We start from the raw sequence: 26344 nt of genomic DNA on the forward strand, positions 1-26344 counted from the left end.
GTTAACTTGTAATCATCAAAACATAGAGTTGTACTACTAGATCAAAACTTGATCTTACAGTCCATGCATTGATAATGTGTTATTGGTAGACGGCTTAACTCATAACTTATTGTCTATAAGTCAATTAGCTGACAAGGGTTATGATGTTATGTTTAATCAAAAGTCCTGCCGAGCTGTAAGTCAGATCGATGGCTCTGTTCTGTTTAACAGCAAGAGGAAGAACAACATATATAAGATCAGATTATCTGAGTTGGAGGCTCAGAATGTGAAGTGCCTTCTGTCTGTTAATGAAGAGCAATGGGTATGGCATAGACGGTTAGGGCATGCCAGTATGAGAAAGATTTCTCAGCTGAGCAAGCTAAACCTTGTTAGGGGCTTGCCCACTCTGAAGTTCGCTTCAGACGCTCTTTGTGAAGCATGTCAGAAAGGAAAATTCACAAAAGTCCCTTTCAAGGCAAAGAATGTTGTCTCAACCTCAAGGCCGTTGGAACTTCTGCATATCGACCTTTTTGGACCAGTGAAAACTGAGTCTATAGGTGGCAAGAGATATGGGATGGTCATCGTTGACGACTATAGCCGCTGGACATGGGTAAAGTTTCTAACCCGCAAGGATGAGTCTCATGCTGTGTTCTCTACCTTCATAGCCCAAGTGCAAAACGAGAAGGCTTGTAGGATTGTGCGTGTCAGAAGTGACCATGGTGGAGAGTTTGAGAATGACAAGTTTGAGAGTCTGTTTGATTCCTATGGAATTGCACATGATTTCTCTTGTCCCAGAACTCCTCAACAAAATGGTGTTGTTGAGAGGAAGAACAGAACTCTTCAGGAGATGGCTAGAACCATGCTCCAAGAAACTGGCATGGCTAAGCACTTTTGGGCAGAGGCAGTAAACACAGCGTGTTACATTCAGAACAGAATCTCTGTGAGACCAATTCTGAATAAGACTCCCTATGAATTGTGGAAGAACATAAAACCCAACATTTCTTACTTTCATCCTTTTGGTTGTATTTGTTATGTTCTTAATACTAAAGATAGATTGCATAAATTTGATGCTAAGTCTTCTAAATGTCTATTACTTGGTTATTCTGAGAGATCTAAAGGCTTTAGATTTTATAATACTGATGCTAAAACTATTGAAGAATCTATTCATGTTAGATTTGACGATAAGCTTGACTCTGACCAGTCAAAGCTAGTTGAGAAGTTTGCAGATTTAAGCATTAATGTTTCTGACAAAGGCAAAGCTCCAGAGGAAGCTGAGCCAGAGGAAAATGATCCAGAAGAAGAAGCTGGTCCCTCTGATTCACAAACTCTGAAGAAGAGCAGAATCACTGCAGCTCATCCTAAGGAATTGATTCTGGGCAACAAAGACGAACCAGTCAGAACCAGATCAACCTTCAAACCCTCTGAAGAGACCTTGCTTAGTCTGAAAGGATTGGTGTTCTTAATTGAACCCAAGTCAATTGATGAAGCTCTTCAGGACAAGGACTGGATTTTGGCCATGGAAGAAGAATTGAATCAATTCTCCAAGAACGATGTTTGGAGCTTAGTAAAGAAGCTTGAGAGTGTCCATGTAATTGGAACAAAATGGGTGTTCAGAAACAAGTTGAATGAGAAAGAAGATGTAGTCAGAAACAAGGCAAGGCTAGTTGCTCAAGGCTACAGCCAGCAGGAAGGAATAGACTACACAGAAACATTTGCTTTAGTAGCAAGACTAGAAGCAATCAGACTGTTGATCTCTTTCTCAGTAAATCACAACATAATTCTATATCAGATGGATGTTAAGAGTGCCTTCCTAAATGGATATATATCAGAGGAAGTCTACGTTCATCAACCCCCAGGTTTTGAGGATGAGAAGAACCCAGACCATGTGTTCAAATTGAAGAAATCACTCTACGGTCTGAAGCAAGCTCCCAGAGCATGGTATGAGAGACTCAGCTCATTCCTTCTGGAGAATAAGTTTGTAAGGGGTAAAGTAGATACAACTCTCTTTTGCAAAACTTACAAAGATGATATCTTGATTGTGCAAATTTATGTTGATGATATTATATTTGGTTCTGCTAATAAATCTCTATGCAAAGAATTCTCTGAGATGATGCAGGCTGAATTTGAGATGAGTATGATGGGAGAACTCAAGTACTTTCTGGGTATACAAGTTAATAAAACACCAGAAGGAACATATATCCATCAGAGCAAGTACACTAAAGAACTTCTGAAGAAGTTCAATATGCTAGAATCTACAGTGGCCAAGACTCCAATGCATCCTACATGCATTCTGGAGAAAGAAGATGAAAGTGGTAAAGTATGTCAGAAGCTCTATCGTGGTATGATAGGTTCACTTCTATACTTAACTGCATCTACGCCAGATATATTGTTTAGTGTTCATTTATGTGCTCGTTTCCAATCAGATCCAAGGGAAACCCACTTAACTGCTGTTAAGAGGATCCTAAGGTATCTGAAAGGTACCACTAACCTTGGCTTGATGTATAAGAAAAAATCAGAGTATAAGCTTTCAGGTTATTGTGATGCTGATTATGCTGGAGATAGAACAGAGAGAAAAAGCACTTTTGGAAATTGTCAATTTCTGGGAAGCAACTTAGTCTCGTGGGCAAGCAAGAGGCAATCAACCATTGCACTCTCTACTGCAGAGGCAGAGTACATCTCAGCCTTGGATCTGAACTGCATTTGTCTGTCCAACCGCCCTCAAGATCGTACTAAGAGGAGCGTTCAAATTGGTTTGTTGCCCTTGGGCGGGTGCATTTCCTCCCTGGCCTGCCAAAGTAAACGGGGCATTCCGATGCCAAGTGTTACCTTGTGACCCCTGTCTTCCTGATGGATATGGCATGGGCCTAGGCTGGCGCGGCGTCTGGGCTGGACGCTGATCTTTCGAACCACGCCATTTTTCTGTTGTACCTTCAGTTTGAGTACGCCAGTTGTCTCTATCTTTTTTGGTATGTTCATCTTGTTCCACCAGGATGAATTCTTGCGCCCTGGCACATAGGTCCATCATGTCCTTAGTTGGCCTTCTGGTTAGGTCCTTGTTCAATGATCCACATCGGAGTCCATTCTTGAAGGCCGCAACACATACTTCTGAACTTGCGTCCTCTAACTGAACTGAAACGCGCCATGTATGTTTTGATGTGCTCGCCCACGTTCTGACGAATGTTGAACAAATCAGCCGGGGTCGCCTTTTGAGTCTGATTGGCTGAAAATTGTGTTAAGAACTTTGTCGACAAATCGGTGAAGTTTGAAATGGAATATGGAGGCTGTTTGATAAACCAAGTCATTGCCACACCCTTAAATGTGGAAGGCAATAACCTGCACTTTACCGCATCAGTCGCCCCTCCAATGACCATCTTGGTATTAAAATACCGTAAATGATCGATTGGGTCAGTGTCGCCCCCATACATATCCAGCGTCAAAGTCTGCAAGTGCTCCGGAATCTCCACTGTAGCTACAATGGGCGCAAAAGGCTGAAAGTCAACCACGTCCTCAGCATCCACACGCTGTCCACGCCTTAGATTACGCATTTGGTTAAGATACTCTACTTGAGTCTGTAAGTACTCATTCTGGCGTTGTACCGCCTGGATGGTGTCCAACACTTGCTTCAATTCAGCAGATGACGCTCCCAACGCATTATCCGGTGCCCGCGCAGGTGTGTCAGCCTGCTGATCTCCCAAAGCATCTGTTTCCGGGCTGGGAAGCTTAGCTTTAAGGTCTAATCCTGACCTAACAGCCACACCTGACTGTACCTGAACTTCTGGAACCGTGGTGGCGTGAGATCTTACTGCCACCGAGGCTCCATCTGAGGAAGCTTCTCCCTCCAACTCAGGTTGGACCACGTGAGCCTGGCTTCTGCCTCCGCTGTGACGGCCACCACCACGACGGCGTGGTGCTCGCCCACCACAAGAACGTGTCTCCATAACAAATGAAGTGCCTCTCACGTCAGTAGAAGAACAATCACTGAGTAAGAGCCACAGACGACGCCAATGTTCTGGTCTAAGGTCTAAAAGAGGATAATAGGTACCCTTGATAAACCCTAGCATAGCTAAAAGAATATGAGTGATGTATGAATAAGGAAATTATCTCATTAATGATCAAAAAGGTACCTAATACAAGGTGAGGACACCCCTTTTATAGTGGGAGTGGTCCTTATCTAGAATATTCATGGATTTGGGCCTTACACACAAGGCCCAAATCCCAATGTAGAATGAGACAAATACATACACCTTTAAATACAAATAAGACAAAGTAATCTGGGCCTATGTCCTTAAGCTGGGACCCACGCCTTTATCCATAAGGCTCTAACCTTACTAGGCGGGTCAACAGGCTTGTACTGACCCGCCCAGTCCAGATATCTTCTAGGTTATGAATGACATAGATTCTTGCAACCTTGGCCTTTGTGGATTTTTCTTTACAGACAATTCCAGACTCATTAGAAATGTTAAAATGCAGAACGTGAAGCTGCTGATGTTGCCACCTTCTTTGAGGAGTCGTGACCAAGCTTCGAGCGATTCTCTTAATAAGGAGGGTACAAGACTGCTAATTTTCAAGATGAATAGCGACAGCACGCCAGATTCCTTAACTTTTGTTGATTTCTTCTTTTCATTTGTTATTTCTTTGTCAGCTTTCTTGAAAAAAAAATTGGTTAGGGATCTACCCGTTTTGCTTAAGAAGATTTTGAGATTATGTGTGGAGCCTTGGTTTATTGGTTTATTTTGACATTTAATTATTGATGTCGATGTCGTTTGATTGTAGGATTTTGGTCACTTGCTCATGCTGTTTGTTCTTATATGCTAGGTTGATTCGTGGATAAAAACCTCTTTCCCCTTCTCTGTTAATATATGAAATCTTTTACATCTTCTTTTTCTTCTTCGCACCCAATTTACCTCAACCTGGCTCTCTTTCTCATCCATCTACCACTTACTCATCATCCTTTTGACTCATCTATCTTCCACTTACTCATCATCCTTTTGACAATCTCACCTCATTCAACTCTCCATCTTCTTTCTTTTCAAGCTCTAGGTTTCAATTCCTACTGTGGCTTCTCTTTTCCATTATGGTTGCGATTTTAGGCTTTAAGATGATTAATGATCATGCTTTTGATTTTCTTTTCAAATTTTCCGCAGAATCATTTTGGGAAAGATAAATGTTTTCCTTCACAACTTCAACTTTTTAAATTTGATTTTGAATTTTTGTTTGACCGAATAGACTTTGGTTATGTTTTTATTTGGATTTTGGGTTTTGATTTGTTTTTTTTTAATCTATTTTAATCTATTTTTGTTATTTCTCTTATAAGTTCCTCTATTGTTTAGAATTTTTGTTCATTTTTTTACAATTTTGTAATGTGTTTATTTTTCAAGTGATCTGAAGTGCTGCTTAGATAATTTCCTTTTTCCATATCGACTGGAAACTGCTAAAGAAGCAGTGCAATATGGTGTCGCTGGAAGTGCTTTGAGAGTAGTTGACCTATCATATGGATGATTGCTATTTTACCTGTCTGAGAACAAGTTGTGGAAGGTAAAAGGAGAATCCTTGAACCTTCAGAGAATTAGTGCATTGCATTGGTAGTTTTCTAATTCCTCTATCTTTTCAATTTTTTACACTACTTTCAATATGAATTTATTTTGTTGATCTTAGATAGCTCTCTAGGCTCTAGCAATTTGATGTTAAGACGTTTGATGAGGTTAACATGAGTGCCCCTTAGGTCTCTCCCTTTGTCTTTTCCTTTTTTGCTTATATTGTAACATGTTTATACTGAATGGAAAGAAGATTAAGCTTGCGATTGAGGCCCATCATGGTTTTAATAAGGTTCAAGTCTTTTTTTTCCCCAATTCAATCATGGTTTTCAAGGTTTGATTATGATTTTTCATTGGTTGTTTATGTATTGTTGGTTGAGCTGTGATTGGAACATGTGGGAAAAATGTACCATAAATGTGCCTCCTGCAAAGACTAGATAAAATAGTCTTTGGAATTAGAAGGACTAAGATAATGTTTGTAGGCGAGTCGTAACTATAGATGATGAAGAAACATTAAAAGTGATTAATTTGTAACGGATGAGAGACACTAAAAGTTATTAGTTTGTAACAGATGAGAGACATTAAAAGTGACCAATTTGTAACATGTGGAGAAACATTAAAAGTTATTAATTTGTAATAGGCGAGAGGTGAATAGTTTTATGCAACCAACCATTAGTAATTAGTTAATTAGAAGAGCTGAAGAGAAATAATATATAGGTAATAGATAGAAGGTTAGAGAAATGGAGATCTAATGCTAACCTTCAATCTCAGGTTTCATGTAGTTCCAGCTTTTTAATAAAAATGCATAATTATAACAATAATGAGTTAAAATTGAGATGATGTGGTTGTTTTATGCCTTATTTTACTGACGCTTAGTTTTTCATGTTATTTGGCACAACAACTCTTACATCCAATAAATTTCCTAGGTTCTTTGCAGATGAATTGTCTCTACTCCCGGCCTTTCGCTCACTACAATACAGCCGTTGAACATGCATGCTTCCCAACAGCAGCCTCATGGTATGAGCTCCCAAAATCATAAAATTCACTACAATGGTTTAGGAACTTTGAGAGCTTAATGTGACTTTGATGGGTGTCTCTGCATTCAACCATTGGATTTGTGTTTGTCTTTTGTGCTGAGATCTATTTGCAGGAAACGTCCAAAGGATTTCCTTCTTGGGACGCATACTAAAGGATTGGTATATATGAAACTGGCAGAGACACATACTATAATTTGAAGTTTGCTGATTCTTATCAGTATGATCACTTTTTAATGAGCTCAATTCAAATCTTATAAAAATTGTGTAGTCTCTTACTGAATCTTATGAAGGTTGGTGTCCTATGATTTACATAAAAGAGCCCTTTGATTATTTTACTACCAAGTAGCTCTGTAGAGCGTCTCCGGCTGAATAATACTTTTGTGGCCAGGGACATCACTAGCGTATCCCGGCTGAATAATACCTTTATGGCCAGGTCCTTTTCCCCCGTGGAGACTTGTGGCCAAAAGACAAAAAAAATCATTTAATTAATATATATTATTATATGTTATGAATCTTTAAAACTGAAAGTTTCAAATTAAATTTCAAATAGTAAATTACTTTATTCACTACATTCATAGTAATAAAATCCATCTTAAATTCTCTTCCTTAATAATAAATCAACTAAATGTCATAAAATTAAATTAATGATTACATCCCCTTTCAAAACAAATTAATGATTACATATTTTGAATTTTTTGGTTACAATATATTATGAAGTAATTACATTTAGTATAATACTTAATAGCATAATACTCATTTATAATGCATGTGAACCATTTACATATGTTTAATATCTAAATTAGCGATTACATGTTATGAATTAATATCATTTAAAAAATTAAAAAATTTATAAAAAAAAATTTCTAATATTCACGTGATATTTCATTTTATTTGTAAACAAAAAATATATAATTAAAAAATATAAATTAATAAATGTACAAAGTGTATAAAAATAAAAATACAAAAATGATAATTATATTTATTAAATATCTATTAATTATAACATTTAAAATATAATAATAAAAGTAGTGGTTACATATTATGAATCAATATCATTAAATTTACGATTATCTTTCCCAATATATGTAAGATCAAGATTTGATCAGTGGTTGCATCTCTATATTTTGATGATTACAATTAAGGTTTTTAAGGATGAACAATTATGGTACTCTAACGTTTGTCCTTTATAGTTGTGACAAACATGTTCTGATTCTGACCCAAGCCGATTCCATCAGAAGATGAAGACCCAAGAGTAACCAAAAGAGAGTTCTAAAGCTCACCATGTTTGTTCAGAACAGTGGTAAATTCTTCAGAAGTTCTGAAGATAGAAGCTCTCAAGAGGTATTGAAGAACCGGAGTCAGAAGTTCTGAAGACCAGATGTTCCAGAAGGAACGGTTCTGAAGTAGAAGACTCAAGTTCTGAAGATCTGCAAGAAGTTGGCTCTGAAGACCCAAGCTATTCTAGCTCTGGCGTTCAGAAGATCTGAGGAACATGTCCAGAAGCAGAAGTTGCAAGGTCAGAGGATCCAAGCTTCCGTCTGACACTGATCAGAAGCTTCACCAACGTCCATCTGAAGCACTCTAGATCATAAGTCAGCTGGTGAAAGGACAGGTCGGTGTCATAGTACACATCGTACAGTCATAGACTGCCCACCACCTACCACGTTCAGCCTAGCAGTCTGATATTACAAGATTGCCACTCCAACGGGCAAAACCCTAGCAACGGCCACACCAAATGCCTTGGAGTATATAAGGGCTGAAGATAGAAGAAAGAAGCTAAGAAACTTTGCTGATTTTCTTGAATTCATTCTAACCGATCTCTTAGCAATATTTCTTCATTGTTCTTGAACATCTGAGTTTCCCATTAGCTTTTCAGAAGCATTTCTTGTAAACCCAAAACCTTTTACGAACACTTTGTAAAGTTTCTTAAGAGACCAAGTTTGGTCGGATCTTAAGAGGACTGAATCAAGTTTGGTTCAGTGTTTAGCTAGTCTTGAGAGGATCGGTTGATCAGCTTCTTGAGAGTATACTAGTGAGAAAATCAGTGTACTGTTAGTCACTTTGCAGGTTGCAAGTGCAGTTGCAACATTCATTGATTTTAGTGGATTGCCTTCATCAGAAGAAGGAAGAAATCACCTTCACGGGTGGACTGGATTAACTTGAGCTTTTATCTCAAGTGAACCAGGGTAAAATACTTGTGTGCTCTACTTCATATTCTTTAGCACCTAGTTCTTATCTTTAAGTTTGTCAAAACCTAAAAAGGGAAACTTTTTTTTAAAAACTCTATTCAAACCCCCCCTTTCTAGTATTTTTCGCACCTTCAATATATTTTCTTTTAATTTAGAAAATTCATGAAGGAAATACATTTTCTCAGTTTTATTTCAATGTAGTTATTTCATTTGCCAAAACAAATGAGAGAATTTTCTCAGTGTCTATTATTGCTTCATATATTTAACTTCAACTATCTGCAATAAATTATTATTCTTTTATATAAAAACTAAATTAAAAAAAGCAACATTTAAATAAACAAAAATAAATGAGTGATTGCTCAAGTGGTAAGAGCTGGGTGACATATGAGTTAGTGAGGGAAATGTTCAGGATCAATCTTTGACGAGTAAAATTTATCTTTTCGATGTACCAAAAAAAAAACAAAGACAAAAACCACAAATAACTAAAATAGTTGTGATTCTACAAAACAATAACTAACACATTCACCCCGAAAAGACTTACAAATTTATGTTTTTTTAAAATTAATTTTTTTCCTTTTAATTCATAAACTGTCTTGTAATAAACATAACAAAAATAACACAGATTTTGAAGATTTTCATGGGATAAACAAAAACGAATATATTAATTCATCATAATTTTAATTAATTATTTTTTATCCAACTCACCTTTGTTTATTTTATGCAACAGAACACAATTGTTCGGTCAGGGTCCGGTTCCCGGTTCAACCGGTCGAACCGGCCGGTCCGAGCCGAGTTTAATAACGCTGCTACGCACTGTCCGGTTTCATCAAATTCTCTCCGTCTGCAAGTTGACCATTCCGTGCCCCCTTCACCTCGGGAGTTGGGTTTGGGGCCTCCCCTATGGGGCTGCGCGCCCCACCCTTTTTTTTTAAACCCAAAAGTGCCCTACGGAAAGGTACTTTCCGTATTCAATTTAACTGAATACGGAAAGGTACTTTCCGTATTATATTTTGATGACTACGAAAAGGTATTTTCCGTATTTAACTCTGACAGGATTCCCCCTTTTTCCACCATTACTCCTCCCTCACCAACCTTCACCAACCCCTCACCAGCCCCCCTGAACCTCCTCAATGCCTCCAGACCACCCTCTCTCTCACCCTCTCCTACCTCACTTTCATTCCCAAGCTTTTTTAAACCCAAAAGTGCCCTACGGAAAGGTACTTTCCGTATTCAATTTAACTGAATACGGAAAGGTACTTTCCGTATTATATTTTGATGACTACGGAAAGGTATTTTCCGTATTTAACTCTGACAGGATTCCCCCTTTTTCCACCATTACTCCTCCCTCACCAACCTTCACCAACCCCTCACCAGCCCCCCTGAACCTCCTCAATGCCTCCAGACCACCCTCTCTCTCACCCTCTCTTACCTCACTTTCATTCCCAAGCTCTCCACCACCATCCACTCCTTCATTTCCCAAGCTCTCCACCACTACAACAAGTGTTGTAGTAGAGGTAAGTCTATGTGTTTATTTGTTGTTATTTTGTAGGATTAAGTAGTGGAAGTAGTTAGATTAAGTAGTTTAAGTAGTTAGATTAAGTAGTTTAAGTAGTTAGAAGGATGGGTTTTTGAATTCTGAGTCGTGATATAATACGGATTGTTATCTTCCGTATTGAATATGGAAAGGTACTTTCCGTATTCAGTATGGAAAGTAACAATCCGTATTCGGTATGGAAAGTATATTTTCGTATTGTGTATGGAATGTAACTTTCCGTATTCTCTTCCAGGGATGACAGATTCATTTTTCTTTGGTGAGTCACAATTGATTGAAGCTGGATTTCACAATGGTCAACCTGAAGAGGCCACTACAGAGGTGCCACCACCAGCATTTGTGCCCCCGTGTATAAGTATAGATGTCTCGCATTTATTTGCAACTGATCAGGTATTTTTTGAACATATTTTTGCATTGTTTTGAGAGTGTAATATATCAATTCTTATTATGTCTTGATCACCCTTGTAATCAATTCTTATTATTATAACAGATTTTCCCTACCCGTGATGATCTTATCAATTGGGTTCATGGAATTGCGATTGAAAATGGATATGTTACGTTGATCACAAAGTCAGATTATGGTGGGAATGGAAGCAGAAAAGCTTATGTCATGTTGGGGTGCGAGAAGCATGGTAAATATGTTCCTTATAGAGACCCTGACCTTGTTGAAGGGACGAGATCACAAAAGACAGGTTGTCCTTTTAGACTAAAAGGACGACCTAGGAAAAATGGCATAGATAGAGATTGGCGGCTAAAGGTGATGGAAGATATACACAACCATGAACCAGCTAGGTCACTACTTGGGCACAATTTTTTTGGTCGTCTAAAACCCGGAGAGAAGGAGCAAGTGGGAAAAATGACAAGGAGTTGGGTTCCACCGAGAAAGATGTTGTTGACTTTGAAGGAAAACAATCCTTCAAACTTGACTACCATATCTCAGATTTATGGTGTTTGCAAGAGGTTAAGAAAATCCCTCCGCGGGGGATTCACAGAAATGCAACACTTGTTGAAGAAGTTGGACGGTGACAAGTATGTCCACTTTGAAAGACATGAGCCTGGATCGGAAGTCATTAGGGATGTATTTTGGGCTCATCCAAATAGACAACCACTCTGTCATCAGAGTCCTGTCATTTTCATCCACCCCATCATCAGAGTCCTGTCATTTCCAACCACCCCATCATCAGAGTCTTGTCATTTTCATCCACTAAATGACGAACTTGAAACCTGACATTACTATCTACCACCAACCAACCCCAACCACACTTGTATTATCCACCAAACACCATAAATCTTTTGACCATTCTGCTATAAATCTCTCTGGGTTCTTTATTCTTCTTCATCCTTTTCTTCATGTCTTGCTTTCGAAGATAAAAAAAAACAATGGAACAAGACTGGGATGCATTAGTCCGCCGTTGCAAACGTCAAGGCAGCACTTCTAGCAGCTCTCGTCCTCTCATTCATGGGCCAGCTGGCGCCGTCCAGGCTGCCATGTATGGGCGTAGATCCAACCCTAACACACTACTCATTCCGACCCAAGAATTTGTGAGGCGTGCGCTCGAAGACAGATCAACCGAAACCGATCCTGATTTCAATTCAAATGCTTGGCTTACAGCCCTGCAATTGGTGGAATCTGCCACTCCGCTGGGCACAATCACAACGAATGTTGAGAGAGTAGAGAGTGTTGTTGCTGTTATTACCCTCAAGGTATTTGCTCGCTTTTGTCCAGCTTCTTTAACCGTCAATTTGTTGTCTCATTTTCTCTCACGATTGCATTGATTTAGGACCCTACGGGCACCGTTGACGCTAGCGTCCATCGCAAGGCCTTCACTGACGGGGAATTTAGGAATGTCATAACTGTTGGATCTGTTCTTGTTCTCCAAAAGGTCTATTACCTTAAACATTAATCTTGCTTCCTTTGAACAAGTACGCATTAATCTTTTAAATTTGCAATTTACTTGCAGGTTGCTGTGTTTGCACCGAGTAAATCTGTTCGTTATCTGAATATAACGTTGCCCAACATAGTCAAAGTATTTCCACAGGATAGCGGACCCCACGACTTCATCGATATCACTGAGGATTAATTTTGTTTTCGTGTTGCTTCTGAATAATTTTGTGTACCCTTTAAACTGTTTGCCATGAATTATTTATGTTACTTATCCTGCCTTTGATTATTTACGGTGTAGTTATACGGGTTTTTTTCAATACAAGAGTCGGCATATAATGAGTGAAAATAGAAAGCATGATTAATATAAAGAGAGTCCTAATACAAAGAGTCACATGTCATAATATTAAAATACAAAAAAAATATACAAATATACAGTCAATCACTCGCCCCGACCCCTACCGGCCCCTCTACGACCTCTAGGTCCACGGGCTCTGCCTCCACGGCCTCTGCCTCCACGCGCACCCTCTGCAGGAGCACCCTCTGCAGGAGCACCCTCTCCACGGGCTCTGCCTCCACGGCCTCTGCCTCCACGCGCTCTGTCTCCACGACCTCTGCCTCCTGCAGCTCTAGCTCCTCGGACAGCAGCAAAGGCTACCCCCTGGGTACCAATGAAGGCATTGGATCTAATAAGATCCAGCGCCCTCTCAGTGAGGGATCGGGAATGCGTGCCCTCTGCAGGAGCATCTGGCACCTCGAGTGACTGCTCCAACAAGTCCACGGCCCGACGCATAACAGTTTGCAAAAATAATGTAGATACATTAGAAACAAATAAAATATCATGAACAAAAAATCACAATTGAATGGAAAATAAAATTCAAACTTACCACTGCACTGAACTCCTCCCTCCTATCATCAGGGATGATGAACCGATGGGACACAGCGCTGTACCACCTCATGTAATCCTCCACAGCCTCTCCCGGATATGTAGCGGGGATCCCCTGAGGGCGGAGGTGCGGCGCAAACTCAGCAAAGGCAGCATCTGCGGTCTCAGCAAGGGACCCAGACGTCTGGATCTCAGAGGGGTGTCGAGGGACATCCTGTATGAAGCCAAACTGGCGCAGAACCCTCTCTGGTAGATGCCGTCGAACAACACGGCCAAATGGCGACCGGATGTAGCCAGAATACATGGCCCTCGGATCCCGTGGTCGATGAGCCCGATGGTCCTCAAATGGGGTCCATATAACGTCATCCACCGTCAGCTCATCGAGCATGACTCGCCTCTCATCAAGGCCTGCATGCCCGACCCGGGACATAGCCCACCGCCGCGCCCTAGGCTGGTCCTGCGAGTACTCCGGATCCGCCCTACGGATAATGACGCGGTCAGAAAGGTACTCGTAGACCCATCCTGTGACGCCCGGGGCCGACGAGGGCGGGGAGTGATCGCCGGTGCAGTGAGGCACGGACAAGGAGCGGCTCCTGACAGGCTTCTAGACGGAGGGACACATGAATGAACCGATCTCACACCCGAACAAGAGGTATTCCGAGACTGTATAGGGATGGACTATACAGTTGAGGAGGGCATAAATGATTTGATTGGTACTACTCATAACAACAAGTTGCAACTTCTTTTCGGGAGCCCAACTGATAAGAACTCCATAGTTAAGTGTGCTTGCCTTGGAATATCGTGATGGGTGACCTCCTGGGAAGTTTTCCCGGGAAGTGCGCGAGTGAGGACAAAGCGCACTAAAAAGACTCGTGTTGTTACCGTGAGGCCAGTCGTCAGATCGGGATGTTACAAAGTGGTATCAGAGCCGACCTCTCCCAGTACGGTGTGGTTCGGGGACGAACCAAGCGGAAGCTGGTGGGCCTGTGACGCCCGGGGCCGACGAGGGCGGGGAGTGATCGCCGGTGCAGTGAGGCACGGACAAGGAGCGGCTCCTGACAGGCTTCTAGGCGGAGGGGCACATGAATGAATCGATCTCACACCCGAACAAGAGGTATTCCGAGACTGTATAGGGATGGACTATACAGTTGAGGAGGGCATAAATGATTTGATTGGTACTACTCATAACAACAAGTTGCAACTTCTTTTCGGGAGCCCAACTGATAAGAACTCCATAGTTAAGTGTGCTTGCCTTGGAGCAATATCGTGATGGGTGACCTCCTGGGAAGTTTTCCCGGGAAGTGCGCGAGTGAGGACAAAGCGCACTAAAAAGACTCGTGTTGTTACCGTGAGGCCAGTCGTCAGATCGGGATGTTACAAAGTGGTATCAGAGCCGACCTCTCCCAGTACGGTGTGGTTCGGGGACGAACCAAGCGGAAGCTGGTGGGCCTGTGACGCCCGGGGCCGACGAGGGCGGGGAGTGATCGCCGGTGCAGTGAGGCACGGACAAGGAACGGCTCCTGACAGGCTTCTAGGCGGAGGGGCACATGAATGAACCGATCTCACACCCGAACAAGAGGTATTCCGAGACTGTATAGGGATGGACTATACAGTTGAGGAGGGCATATATGATTTGATTGGTACTACTCATAACAACAAGTTGCAACTTCTTTTCGGGAGCCCAACTGATAAGAACTCCATAGTTAAGTGTGCTTGCCTTGGAGCAATATCGTGATGGGTGACCTCCTGGGAAGTTTTCCCGGGAAGTGCGCGAGTGAGGACAAAGCGCACTAAAAAGACTCGTGTTGTTACCGTGAGGCCAGTCGTCAGATCGGGATGTTACACATCCTAGCAGGAGCGAGCTAAAACCTCCCATCTGGGCCGTCCCCCTCCTGGACGCTCGACTAAGCTGGTCGTATAGCGTAGCGAGCGCAATCGCGCCCCACGCGTACTCGCACACTCGACCAAGATCCTCCAACATCCCTATCCAGTAGACGGTCGTATGGTAGCCTCCGCTCTTGCTAGCAAAGAGCGTGGCGCCTAGCTGGTTCACCAGCCAAATCCGTGCAGCGTCCTCATATCGGTGCTCTACAATGAAGTGAATTAAGTTAATAGTTTATAACAATACAATAATAATAGATACAAAGACAATACAATAATAATTAAGACATACCCGCCAACGCAGCCTCATACCGGGTCTGCAAGACCCCAAAGCGAATAGTCTGGGACCTATTCGTATCAAACTCAGCCTCATAAATACCAACAGATCCTCCCATCAACTGAGCACAGAGCGCTGCACACTCGTCCCTCTCCCCCCTCCCAGGCGTATAGAACCTCGACCCCATGGGGAGATGGAGAAGAGCCGACACGTCGTCCAAGGTGATAGTCATCTCCCCGAACGGCATGTGGAAGCTACTAGTCTCCTCATGCCATCGCTCCACAAGGGCCAAAATAAGGCCTGCATCTGTCACCAGGTAGCTGCAATAGGGTAGCTGATGAAGACCCGTCTGCTCAATCAACTCTTGAACCCGCCTGTGACTGTCTGAATCACCATCACAAGCAAGGTTCCAAACCTTCCCCCCAGCTGTGGCCACCTTCAACTGTCGACGGTCCACATACCGCTCGTCTGTGCGTAGGAGTGCATGCCACGCCCAGGGAGCCTTGTGATCAGCATAATGGGTGAGGAGCGATAGCTCAACAGGCCCCCCCGGAAACGGCGGCAACCTCTGGATCAGGTCCTCCTCGCCACCCTGTGCCCCCTGCTCCCCCTGCTCTGGCGGCAGGACATCAGCATCAACAGTAGGCGGAGGAATACTATCCTCGTCAGATCCTCCCATGCCGGATGAGGCCTCGCCTGATGACTCCTCGCCGGAAGACTCCTCGCCTGAGGACTCCTCGCCTGATGACTCAACCATGGGAGAGGGCGGAGAAACAACTGTAGGTATCTCAACCGTGGGAGACGGTGGATAATCAACCAGAGGAACCTCAATCATGGGAGACGGCGGAGAAACAACTGGAGCTGAAGCCTCCACCGCCTGAGAGGTTGCAGCATGATCGCCGCGCCGGCTAGAAGCATGTAACCGCCGGTGTCTATCCTCAGTAGCCCCGACATCCTCACTAGAAGCATGAGACCTCTTTCTGTTCTTCATTCTCACTATATATTCAGAGCAAACATTCACTATATATACCATTTCAGCCATAGACAGAAACATGATGCAAGCAAATGGAAAATTCCTAGAATTTTATAAGTACATAGATGATAATCGGATCTTTTGTGGATTATGCATGCTTGGATCAACTTTTATTTTCCTAATAATCAATTATGGCATCTAGAAACTACTCACAAATGCTTTGGAAACCTTCTATAATTGATTCTGAACCCAGAATCAATTATAAGTGTTGGGTTTGGTTCTGAGATGAATACGGAAAACGTTTTTCCGTATTCAATACGGAAAACCATGTTCCATACTGAATACGGAAAACCATTTTCCATATTCAATACGGAAACCTGTGATCCGTATTTACCCAGAAACGCCATTAACGACAATGAGCTATCGGCCCTAAACCCAAACCACATTCAAGACATTTCAGCCAACAATACCTCTACACAAGCAACAATCGACTACCCTAGGGTTCAATGATTAACATAATTTCAAGTTAAATGGGGAAAATCCAAAAATCCTTACCTCTAGGTTTCAATTCTGAGAATGGGGTTGTGAAGAGCTTTGATGGAGATGATGGAACCTTTCAAGTACACGATTCAAGCAAGGGGAGCGACAGAGATCGAAGGTTGAAGAGGGGAGAAGAGCTTGGCAAAATACGGAATGAAGTTTGAAATGGGTTTGAATAAACCCTTGCCGGTTTACATACTAATATAATACGGATATAAGACTTCCGTATTGAATACGGAAATGTTGCTTCCGTATTCTATTAAAGGGGGGCGTTCCAGTAATTTCCCCACTTTAAGTGGGGCGGGGGGGCCCATAGGGGGGGCCCCAAACCCAACTCCCCTTCACCTCTCTGAATCTCTCATTCCTTTTCCAAGGTACTGAATTTCGATTCTTCTTCTTACTACTACTTACTTGGAATTATTGCATGCAATTGTCAACAAGCAGAAACAAATCAAACAAGGTTCTGCAAATTACATGTTTAAATGATAAAATTAGGGTTCACAGAGAGAAATCAGCTTGGAGGAGATCATGGTTGATTGCTAACTTCAATCTATTCTTAGGGTAGAAGTTAATGGGAGTGATCAAGGATGGCGCAATCTCAGGGGTTCTACCTGACCCTCAGGGATTTCTGGTGCACTATCCTGCTTATCCATCTTCTGTGTCTCGTGCCGTCAACACCCTCGGTGGAATTCAAGGCATCCTCAAGGTATCTTTTATTACATTACATTCATTATCCTTGTCAATTGTTGTAGATAGTAAAATGTATGTGTGTGAAAGAATGAGATTTCATTTTGTGACCTTTATTAGTCTGGAATGACATTTTCAGGCTCGAAGTTCACAATCAAACAAACTAGAGCTCCATTTCCGCCCTGAAGACCCTTATTCACATCCTGTGTTAGGGGAGCTTCGTCCCACCAACACATTGCTTCTCAAAATATCAAAGAGTAGAAAGTTGCCATGTGATCATGGTTCCACAAGTAGAAAGGACAATGTAACGCAAGAAAACCAACCAGAAAACGAGCACACGGCGGCTGATAAAGTTGACAATGATGAAAGTCTCTGTGCCGATATTGTTGCTCGTGTTCCAGAAGCTTATTTTTTTGATGGTTAGAAGCTCGAAATCGGGTTGGTTTTGGTCAAATACTTTATTCAACCTCCTAACCAAATTATCTTGTTGGCTTTTTTGTTGTATGTATTTTGATATCATGAAGGAATGGCTGACTACCAACATGTTATTCCGGTTCATGCTGACATTGCCCGGAGTAAGAAGAGAAACTGGTCGGAACTAGAAGAACCGCTCTTTGGTGGATATCTTGCTTCCATGTTTGTTACTTTGACTTCATGTTTGAAGAGTATTCAATGCCTGTTTTACGATTTTTTGATTTGTGATTGTGTTCTTTGATAGCTAAGGGTGGTCTCACGGATGTGGATCATGAGGATGTTATGATTATAGTGCCTCCAGTTTTTGCTCCAAAAGATATTCCTGAAAATTTGGTGTAAGTTTCTCTGACATTTCTTGTTTAGTGATTAAGAGAAAAGTCAAGGATGAGCAAGGATGATACTATATTGGATACAATACCATAACTGTTTAGGACCATTTAAATATTTGTACATTCGAAGAGGATGATGGTAGGGTACTATAACTTGGACAGTTGACCTTAACAATGAGGAAAAAAACTGGAGTCACTTAATGTGATACTAATTGTATGTTATTTTTTGTTTTCTATTATTATTATTATTATTATTATTATTATTATTATTTTCTTAGCTCATAGAGTTCCTTTCTAGCTCTTAGAGTGGCTTGTCTTTCAGTGGGGTTTTACTATTTCTGTCTTCTATATGTATGTATACGTATGTTTTGTGCAATTGTTTCTCTAGTTTGAGGTACTTGGATAGTGGGACATGCTATATTCTTAAAATTGAAGTATTTAAAAACTTCTTATGTTCTTATTCCTACTCTACTTTTTTTCCCCTCAGTTATGTTTCTATTCAGTTATCGGCTTCTACAGCTTTTTATTGTAACTTTTCCATTAGTTATTCTTGCAAATTTTGACTGGAAATTTCATCTTGCTTTACTTTGTTGAAGTGATTCAGTCTTTTCTTATTTCAGCTTGAGACCACCAACCGTGTTGAGTTCAAAAAAGAAACAAGAGCATAAGAAACAAAAGCATATTTTACAACCACATTTCGAGGTAATCTTAATTAAAAATTCTTCCTTTATAGCATTTAGGCATAAAATTTAATCCTTTTGGCAAAAAAGTAAAATATACCATAACCTTTGGTGAGTAACCTGTTTGTTGACTCTACAACTTTGGACTTTCTTTCATCTTGCTGTTTCATTCATCATAAACATGAAATATCTTTTTTCTGTGGTAGCAAAAGAAACTACATTAGTGAGAAAGAGGCAAGAACAACTAGAGGAGAAACAAATATCCTCCAAAACCTTAAAAAATTAACTATAAAGAAACATCCGCAGTGGTTGAATTATGCAAAGTCGAGAGATGACAGAAGGGATAAAAAGCCTCTAAGAATGGAACAATCCTGACCCATATTTCCTCCGAGAAGTTTAATATTTGTGTTCAATTTCTTGTAGACAATATTTGCGTAAATTAGATGGCAAGCCGCCTTACTTTCTGCATGGTTTTTTTATGGGGATAAAAGTCTTTAGAAATGTGCTTTCCAGTTATTCGAAAGATCACATTTTGTTCGTACATATTTTTTTGGGTGGCATTAGACATATGCAATATTTAGCAAGAATATTTACTTGTTGCAATGTTGTATGCAGATGGACACAGAGATGGAACCAGTTCTTGCACTTGATTGTGACATTAAAGATATCCTTCTGTCGATTGGTGGAACCATCATAGTTAAAAATGATTGGAGTTGAAAAGTTTTGCATGGTTTTATGATATGCCTGTTTGTTCTTTGTTTTGCTTATGCTTTGTAAAATCCTTTTTACTTAAATTTACACTTTGACCTCGTAGTTTATATCTTTTTTTCGTTACACTAGAAACAAAGCTGAAGCAAAAAAAAAAAACAACTAAGAAGACTAGCTATCCCTTAGGAGATTTTTCAATATTATAATTAGCTATTCGATTAACTAGAGGATTTCCTTTTTAAATTATTTTAATTACATGTGTACAAAATATATGTGCTCAAAATATCTGGTTTGGGCTTTACTTAGCTTTCATACAGATTCCTAAAAGAGTGAATTGGGAGGAGTACATACCACAAAGCTCAGATCAGTGGGAGCCGCAAATGGTCGTATCTAAAATGTTTGATGAGCGACCTATATGGTCCAAAAATTCGCTCACTGAACGCCTGCTTGATAAGGGCTTAAGCTTTTCACATGACATGCTCAGAAGGTGACATATGAAAATTCTGCTTATTTGCTTTTTATATTGTGACAATGAATTGCTACAGCTTTGATAATTATGCAGTGGCCTTACATTCTCTCTTGTAGGCTTCTCTCTAGAATCTCTTACTACTTTTCCAGTGGACCATTTCTAAGGTTCTGGATCAAGATAGGATATGATCCACGTAAAGATCCTGATTCACGCATGTAAGACTCATTCCTGATTTCTAAATAATCTCATGAATTTTTATCATACATTTGACTCAAAACTATTTAGCTTCCAAAATAAACAGATTTCTGATGCGTTTTTCAGTTTGGTAACATTGTTGACTACTAATACGCTGAGGTGTCATGTTATCCTTTCATACATTTCAGTTGCACATGCTTCGCATGTATATCATAACAATATAGGAAGTAGGAAATAGCGTCTGTAATTAGTGTTTTAATTGCTGAGCATGAAGAATTTTGGTTTAGCAGTTATCAGCGAATTGATTATCGAGTGCCAATCCCTTTGCGAAGTTACTGCGATACTTACTCAGCCAACAAGTAAGTCCTTTTCTTTGATTTATCTCAGGCTTTACCAAACGAAACTGTAATTTAGGAGAAACTCCATCCATGTGTATGCATAAGATAGAGGAACCGGAATATCAATGTAAAATCATGTAAATAGACATTACACAGGCGGAGTTGATATAACATATCTGTTTATTGTCACTATATCATAACTATCTTGTCATTGTGTTATTTCCTCATGTGTAAAGGCTATTATTTCATGCAGATTGAAGCATAGATGGGAGGATATATGTGCCTTTCGAGCTTTCCCTTACAAGTTCCAGACATCTTTACAGTTGTTTGAGCTTGTTGATGATTATATTCAATCAGAAATAAATAAGCCTCCATCACAGGCAACTTGCACCGTAAGATTTTCATGCGGATCTTTGTTTAATATAATAATATATCACATTTATGACATAAATTTGCTTTACTTTGCTTTTGACATGTTTCATATTTTTCTTATCTCGTGGTATGAAAGGTGATGCATAATTGCTCATTTTTCTTTTTTCTTTAACAAACAAGAACCAACTAAGTGGACAATTTCTTGTATATAATCTTGTTCTGTCGTGAAATTGTGTGTATATCAAGCTGCTGTAATTTATGTCTCAAGCAATAAAATATCAGAAAATTTGCTTCCTTTTATATTTTGTGCATGAAGCTATTGTAACAAATTCCATTACCTACCTGAGTTGCATCATTCATGCTAACTTTACAGTTTGCAACTGGGTGGTTCTCACAAAATACAATGAATTGTATTAGACAACGTCTAATGGTGAGGTACCTATCAATATTTCCCAAGCCTGGTGCAGAGAATTTACTTAGAGCTGCCACTTCTAGGTTTGAAAAACTGAAGCGGGAATGCATTAGGAATGCCATGAAGCTTGATGGAGAGGAATTCCAGCAAGCCAATCCAGGTTATGTCAACTTTTTTTTCTTTTCAGTTTTTCACAATTTTTTTACGAAGTTCATGGTTCTTAAAATTGATATAGCTTTAGCATATAATAACTGAAGGAACAAATTATTGCCACATCCAAGACCATGATTTAAGAAGAATTAAGAAACAGTCAACTTCCAACCTCTCTTGTTAAGAGCTGAAATTTTAAATCTTTGCTGATTTCATAGACCTGTAATACACTTATTGTTCAAAAAATCCCTACATAATACTTATCTTGAGTACTATATGATCTAACGTGGTAAGGGAGAACTCTATATAGGTTCCTCCGAGCAAGTTTGTTGTCTGTTTTCTCTGAAAAAGTTTTCTAGTCTTTCCTGAAAAGTGTTATTTGTAGCAGAATGGTCATGGTATTACAAAAAAAAAATTAGTCAATTTGTTATATCTAATATGATTATGAACCAAAATGGAAGAACTTTTTGTTCCAGAACCAGAATTTAGTATCTTTTGCTGCTAAAATTTACTATTGCTGGTATGATAGTTGAGCAATAATTGAATATTTTTATTGTATCTGGAACCCAGGTTTAGAAGAGAATGAGGAACCTGACAATGTTGAAGATGATGAAGAGGGTAATGATAGTGAGGAGGAATGGGAAGAAGAACTTGATCTGGTAATTATTATCTATGTTTTCATATTTTATGCTTTTCTCCGTAGATTGTATTGGCAGTGACTTTTAAATCGGATAGTTTTTAATCTATTATGTTGACTCGTGTAGGCTGGAGATACTGAAGTGCCTCTGCCGTCTGATTCCTGTATCCTTTTCTATTTGTATTCTAAATTTACTATTAAGTTCAAAGATTGAACCCTCTTTATTGCATGGCACACAAGTTTATATGATGAGGATGGAATAAAGATTCTGAATGCCGTAGTTCAGGGTAACTCGCTACTGCGCTTGAGTAAACATGGTAATGATATGATAACAATCATTCTGAATTCCATTAGTTAAGTCTCCCCTAAGTATATCCTTGAATGACAAAGAGTTGTTGTTAGTCTTTCCTTGTGTTCCGGTACCACACCCTTTGGCGCTTGCACTTTATGCAGTTCCAAACTGTACCCAGTGTGTAAAGATTGATAGTGGTCTTGGCAGGATTAATGGAAAATTATTTTTTGTAGTTTAGAGAATGCTTTTTGTGGCCTCTTAGGTGCAACTCTCGTAAGGTTGCTGCAATGTGACTTTGCGGTCACAGGTTTGAGCTGTGAAATCAGTCTTGCAAAAATACAAGGCAAGGCTAGCTACATTGGATCCACAAAGTGGGTTTGGTCCTTCTCTGGACCTCGCTCATAGCGAGAGCTTTATAGCACCAGCTTTGCACTTTTTTAGGTATAACTCAAAACACCAACCTGGTGGTGTTTTGAGTAGAAGTTATAGGTTTAAAGGGTTACTAGTTACATCTTCATCGAAAAATAAAATGTTTTGTTTTCTTACCAAGATGTTCCTTTATACATTACTGTGAGACTGAAATTGGAGATCCTTTCAATAATTGTCTTCTCTATATGCTCAACGCGAAGACAATACTACTCAATGCAGCAATCAAATTGGGATGAATCTTGATTATTCTTCTATCATTTTGATGGCTAAGTCGATTGCTAGGTTTTCTGAAGTAACATTCGAAAGATCTCCTGGCCCTTTTGAATTCCTTTATAATTTTCAGATCTCAACATGGAGAATATTTCAAGGTCCCATTTACAGGAGCTTTTTGATAGCTTTCCATCAAATGAAGTTGGTATTGACAAAGCTCACGAAGATTGCAGTGATGAAGAATATCCCATATACGAGGAAGATAGTGATGACAACTACTCTGATGAATGATTGCTGGCATTCAGGCTTTTCAGACACAGATTTCTTCTTGAAGTGTTACTGGAAATTTTGCTCCTCAGTTTTGAGGAGCTTCAGTGTTTTTATAAACTTAGATAATTTTTTTTTAAATCTGAAATGTATATAAAGTTAAAATAGCATCTAAACATTATTATGGTTAAGTAAATTAGGTTATACAATTATTAAATTTTTAAGGAGTTCCTTTTTTAGATTTCATAAAATTATAAGTTCTAATCACCTATGGCTTCATGGGTGATAGAAATGAACTAAAATAATACTCATTATTCATTAAATGCACCGTTCCTTTGTCCCAACCCCTCTCAACTTCACAATTTGTCATTTGTTGTCACATTCTTCCTCGTTGGTAGTTGAAGAAATTGTTTGCAGTTAACTGATGAGATGAGATACATACGGCTACTGTCTGTCTTGTTGTATTCTACTCTGCTACTACTATTTGACACATGTTGCTAGATAGTTATTTTTAATACGAATAGGAAAAGACTTAGATGCAGTTTCACATGCTCAGTTTTTACTGTTGTCTAATTACAACATAAAATTGTTTAAAAAGGGAAATTGAGGAGATTATGACATTACTTTTTTTTTTTTTTTGAAATATTCGAGCAATGATATTAAACTTGGACCGGCATAGAAGCCGAAACACAGGGTAGTTAGTTTTGATTGGGCAACAACATAAAAAATGCTCAAAGTACTCGAAGAGTGGCTCTTTAGTTCCAAAGTCTTAGGTGCATAATTCGTGTTATGAGACCATTTAGAATAATATGATTATTTATTCTAAAGGAAAAAAAAACGATAACTTTTCTTGATTTTGATTTGCAATGCTGAAATTTGTCTTCAATACTTATTGTTGGGTAAGCAACAAGTCTCATCGTAGATCGCTGAGCTTCTTAAGCATTTAGTTAAAAGTTGCCGGTGTGTATGAAAAATGTAGGAGATGTCTACCGTTACATGTAATATCCGAGCCTTGGGATTATAGTTTCATAGCTGTGCCGATTATATATAATTTTGGTAATAAAAAAATACTTATTTGTAGGTAAAGTTTTTTTTTTACAACTTATTGCAGGTAAAGTTAGATTCAATGATTCATGCATGCGGTACACTATTATAACTACATTAATGACATAACTAATGGGACCAAGATGAAGTGACATAACTAATGGGACCAAGTTGAAGTGATGGATGATGCCCATAACTTGGATAGTAGATCAGAACAGTGAAACTCTGAAAGTGATTGGAAAATGAAGTTTCCAGATTCAGGTTGGAACTTGGAAGAAAGGGAAGGTTATTATTGGAAGAAAGATAATTTTATACTACTCTACAATTCTGCTTTAAGAAAAAAGAATAAAATAAAATGTACAATTGCATTGATAACAAACCTCCTTACAAGTAGAAAAATGTCTGTAATGTTTATACAGATTCTCTAATATGCAGACGGTCTCATTAGACTTGAATTATGAACTACATATATATGCCTTTTATATTCTACCTCTAAGGAGAAAGCATTAATAAGGTGCTTAAACAAACAATCCAAACATATTTTCAAACCCTTCAAACACTACCACCACAGCTTCAAGCTCTCTATTTGTAGATTGAATCTTCTCTGCCTCAAAATCCTTGCTTGAGTTATCCATAACCATTCTGCAAAGTGCTCCACTTTTTCCAATCCAATTTTTATTTTCCTGTTGATTGTTGCATTCAAGGACCCCTTTCCTCATAAGTCTTGACACAAGTGTCCACTTATTAACCTTTGCTTTGAAGATAGGTGAAGAAAGACATGCCACTAGTTACTCAAAAATGTAGCTGGTGATCACACTAGCTTCTCTGAGAACTCTCACAACTGCTGAAAGATGTTGATTTAGATCTAAAGGAAGATAGGCACCACCAAATGACCCATCTAGTATCTGCTTCAATAAAATCAGAGATTTTGTACATGTTTTCTGGTGTTTCTTATGAGACTCCAATATGCAGAGATGTGGCTTTCAATCACCATGTCTCCAACTTTCCTCCTTCTAAGTGATGATTGAAGTTCTTGAACATTTCCCTTCATTAACATGATGGAATCCCTTGTTTCTCCCAAAATGTCCAAGAATCTTACAGGGCAATCAAACAACTCATCAACCCATTTCTCATTATGGTGGTGAGACAGTGCTTGTTGGGTCAGTGGCAATTTCAAAAGATCTTCTATGCACTTGCATAGCTCTACAAGGCCAGATAGACCAAAGCAAATTGCTTCCACCTTTGAGGAAGATGATTGTTCCCAAGATTGAAGCTTGTTCAGCTCTTCTTCAACACTAACTGTGCTTGGATGTGATCTAGTTGGTAAGCTGATATACCGAATGTCATAGCGATAAGAATGCTTTGGTGAAAAGGTAGCCATAGTTGCTCTTTTCATCATAGTGGAAGGTACTCAACTGATGTCGGTCGCAATAGTTAAAGGTGGCTGCTTGAACCCGTAGGTCGAAAGGTCTATTCTTAGGAACTGCACTCTTGAAAATTGGCGTTCACTATGAATTGTGAGAGGAATTTTTGTGACAAAAATAAAATAGTGGAAGGGGACTTATGCTACTGCTGAATGTTGATCTTCTCAAAATACCAAGGTATGTGTGGAGCAGGGGGTGAAGAGAATATATACAATGAGTATCTAAATACTTGTAGTTATAGGTCATGAATCACGATGCTAATCGGATATATAACATGTGAAGGAAGTGTGGGGCTTTTCCATGTTGTGGGGTATGTTGCATGTTGTTGTCACACTTGTCACATCTTCTACCAGCAATACACGCACTCATTTTAAATGGGAAGAGTAACTATCTCTATGTTACATTTGGTGCAGGGTTCACCTCACAACTTAGGCCATTCCATGTCTCACTCCCTGTGTCTATTGAATGAAACCTATGAATGGTTTCGTTCGAGAAGG

The 26344-nt window shown here is 39.6% G+C and overlaps 2 pseudogenes; one reads left to right on the plus strand and one right to left on the minus strand.

Annotated features, from left to right (window-relative positions):
- Window positions 1–17292: 17292 nt before the first annotated feature.
- On the plus strand, window positions 17293–22435 carry LOC130735320 (uncharacterized; annotated as a pseudogene).
- Window positions 22436–24847: 2412 nt separating this feature from the next.
- On the minus strand, window positions 24848–25822 carry LOC130736272 (uncharacterized; annotated as a pseudogene).
- Window positions 25823–26344: the final 522 nt, after the last annotated feature.

This window comes from Lotus japonicus, chromosome 2 (assembly GCF_012489685.1).
Source record: "Lotus japonicus ecotype B-129 chromosome 2, LjGifu_v1.2".
NCBI lineage: Eukaryota > Viridiplantae > Streptophyta > Magnoliopsida > Fabales > Fabaceae > Lotus > Lotus japonicus.